Here is a 4026-nt window from a genome sequence, read left to right as displayed (position 1 = left end):
GTAAGCGTTAACAAATACCATCATTATTATTATTATTATTACTATTATTATCATCCTCCCTGCCATCCAAGGGGTTCCCCTGGATTGAGCCAAGACCTCCAGCGGTTTGAGCCACCAGAGCCCAATAATTATAATAATGATAATAATAGCATTTATTAAGTGCTTACTATGTGCAAAGTACTGTTCTAAGCGCTGGGGCCGGGGTTACAAGGAGATCCGGTTGTCCCACGGGGGGCTCATGGTCTTCATCCCCATTTTACAGATGAGATACCTGAGGCCCAGAGAAGTGAAGTGACTCGCCCAAAGTCACACAGCTGACAAGCGGCAGAGCCAGGATTAGAACCCATGACCTCTGACTCCAAAGTCCGGGCTCTTTCCATCGAGCCATGCCGCTTCCCTAGAGATGCGACCCGCCAGAGGGCTGTTTGGAATTTGAATTTCTCTGGAAAAACCCTCTCATGTTAGAGATCCTAGCCTATCCTATCCTTTTTTTTTTAATGGCATTTATTAAGCGCTTACTATGTGCAGAGCACTAAGCGCTGGGGAATTTACAAGGTGATCAGGTTGTCCCACGTGGGGCTCACAGTCATCATTCCCATTTTACAGATGAGGGAACTGAGGCCCAGAGAAGTTGAGTGACTTGCCCAAAGTCACACAGTTGACAAGTGGTGGAGCTGGGATTTGAACCCATGACCTCTGACTCCAAAGCCCGGGCTTTTTCCACTGAGCCACGCTGCTTCTCTATCCTTCCCACAGACATCTCCCTCTCTAATGATTCATTCATTCAGTTGTATTTATTGAGCGCTTACTGTGTGCAGAGCACTGTACTAAGCGTTTGATGCCCCTGAGCCCTCCTCCAGGGCCACCTGATCTCCACCCCAGATGTTTCCATTCAGAGGGATTAGTGACTTCTGGGCCCTGTTCCTTATAAGCCTCTACCTGTTCATTGTAATTGGCATCATTGTAATTGCCTTGGTCTGGTGAGTTTAGGAGAAGAAAGGTGTTGGTGAGGGGGTAGTGTTGAGTTTGGGGGATTCTTGAATCTGTTTTCTAGCTTGGGAGCTCTTTTACAAAAGGGTATTTCCTCCAAGGGCCTCTCTATAGGGCTGTCCTGGGGTGGGGGGTATCATCCCTCACCTATTCTGACCTCCTTCCAGCCCTTATGAGGGTGGGATTTGGGCTGAAGGACCACCTCAGAAGGCTCCTCAAAATGCCTCTTTGTTCTCCAGCCTCTCCCTGCGGCTGGGGAAGTCCCGAGGCACACTTCCCTCCAGCAATTATTAGCAAATGCTGTTGAGTTGTTTCTGATTCCTAGTGACTTTATGGATTTACCGTCTCCAGAACGTCCTGTCTTCTGCCGTAATTTGTAACCTTGCTAAGGGTTCCTCGGTTAGAGTTAAGTGCTTACTATGAGCAGAAGACTGTACTGGGTACGTGGGAGAGTAAAATACAAGAAAAGTGGCAGACGTGTTCCCTATAGCCTTGATTGCTCTCTTCAGCACACCTGTCCCCTGCTCTCCTTATGGTGTCTTTTCCACCTTCAGCTGTGCTCGTCACCCGCATTCAATCGTCACGGTTCAGCATCAATTTATTGAGTGCTTACTGTGTGCAGAGCACTGTACTAAGCGCTTGGGAACTACAAGTTGGCAACACATAGAGACAGTCCCTACCCAACAGTGGGCTCACAGTCTAAAAGGGGGAGACAGAGAACAAAACCATACATACTACAAAATAAAATAAATAGAATAGATATGTACAAGTAAAATAAATAGAGTAATAAATATGTACAAACATATACAGGTGCTGTGGGGAAGCATTTAACAGATACCACAATTATTAATACGATTATTAGTACATCCACATAGACCACCACTCTTCCTACTTCCAAAGCCTTTTTAAAATCACATCCTCAACGAAGAGGTGCTACCCAATTAAGCCTTCATCTTCTCTCCCCCCTCCCTCAGTTTAATGGTGGGGGGAAGACAGGTGATACATTACAGGTAAGGGAAGGATCTGAGTATAAGGGTATGTATCTAATTGCTGTGGTGTTTAGTGGGAGGGATTAGATGCATGGGTGAGCAGGAAGGAAAAGTAAAGTGTGTGTTGGGATGAGAGTTTTAGCCAGGGAAGGCTTCTTGGAGAAGAAACAATTTCTGTAAGGCTTTTAAAGTTTTGGGAGACCGCTGGTATGTTCATTAGGGGAGGTGGGGAGTTCCAGGTTGGAGGATGTGTGGGATGAGTTGAGGGTGGATGTGGTGAAAGTGAGGCACAATGAGCGGGTTGGAGCTTTCTGGGGCTTCCTAAACCCAATTCAGTCTCTTCTGGAGGGGATGTCCAAGGAGTCCCGATGATGGGAAGAGGCGGAGCGGCTCATTTCTGTCTGCCGCAGAAGCTTCTCCACACATCCTGGCCAAGAGGACTGTTTCCCCTTCAGCAAAAACCCACCCAGAGCAGCTGATTCCCATGGAGAGGCGAAATCAGGAGCTGCGCTTCCATCTCTAAGGAAAGGTGATGGCCGGGGTGTGGGGGAACGGGATTTTCGTCTAGCTTATTCATTCAGTTGTATTTGAGTGCTTAGTGTGTGCAAAACTATCCAGAAAGCTCTGATTTTTGCATAGTTCTGATTCAGAATTATGCAGAACTACACCCAAGGGATCCCACTCTTTCTCTTTCCTCAGGAGGAAGATGCTCACAAACGATTCTCCAAAGTGGGACGAAGTCTCTGTGGAGGGAACTGGTTTTCTCTGACTCGATTGTTAGTATGTTTGGGTTTGTTCTCCGTCTCCCCCTTTTAGACTGTGAGCCCACTGTTGGGTAGGGACTGTCTCTAGATGTTGCCAACTTGTACTTCCCAAGCGCTTAGTACAGTGCTCTGCACACAGTAAGCGCTCAATAAATACAATTGACTGTGGAATTAAGATCCAGGGCCCTTAATTCTACAGACGGGTCAATCCTCCTTGAACCCACAGCCCTGTCCACCCCCTTAGCCCCTCCAGAGTTGGGACAGTTGGGACAGTTGGGACAGTACATATTTATTGCTCTATTTATTTATTTTACTTGTACATTTCTATCCTATTTATTTTATTTTGTTGGTATGTTTGGTTCTGTTCTCTGTCTCCCCCTTTTAGACTGTGAGCCCACTGTTGGGTAGGGACTGTCTCTATGTGTTGCCAATTTGTACTTCCCAAGCGCTTAGTACAGTGCTCTGCACATAGTAAGCGCTCAATAAATACGATTGATTGACAGTGGCTGCCTTGGAGGGAGTTGGGGTGGTGGGAGGAGGAGTCTATTAAGAGTGTAACCGTCTAGATCGCTTCCCATCTTATTCTTCTTTTGTGAGTAGTTCTAGGGACTCCAGGGTGAAATGGACTCACGGGGGAGGGAATATTGAAAGGTGACCCTTTCCTGAAAACTGCGTCATCTGTCTCATACACCACTCGAGTTAGAAGAAACCCTGCACAAGAGTGTCTGTCTTTGCGTCTAAACACCCCATTTTTCTTGAGTAATCAGGGGCCTATAATGACGCATGGGACAGGGACCGTATCCGCCCCAGTGCTTAGTACAGTGCCTGGCCCATAATAAGTGCTGAGCCCGTTTTGTTGGGTAGGGACTGTCTCTATATGTTGCTGATTTGCCCTTCCCAAGCGCTTAGTACAGTGCTCTGCACACAGTAAGTGCTCAATAAATACGATTGAATCACAAATACTACTTATTATTATAGTCTAGCATAGTCATGATAATAATGTTGGCATTTGTTAAGCGCTTACTATGTGCAAAGCACTGTTCTAAGCGCTGGGGGGGATACAAAGTGATCAGGTTGTCCCATGTGGGGTTCACAGTCTTAATCCCCATTTTACAGATGAGGTAACTGAGGCTCAGAGAAGTGCGCTGCACACAGTAAGTGCTCAATAAATACAATTGAATCACGAATACTAATTATTATAGGCTAGCAGGGAAGGCAAACATTAATATAAATAAATTGCAGATATTTATAGAAGGGCTGTGGCACTGCCATCCTTCCTGTCT

This window comes from Tachyglossus aculeatus, chromosome 4, assembly GCF_015852505.1.
Source record: "Tachyglossus aculeatus isolate mTacAcu1 chromosome 4, mTacAcu1.pri, whole genome shotgun sequence".
NCBI classification, from domain to species: domain Eukaryota; kingdom Metazoa; phylum Chordata; class Mammalia; order Monotremata; family Tachyglossidae; genus Tachyglossus; species Tachyglossus aculeatus.
Note: the sequence above shows the minus strand (reverse complement) of the source record.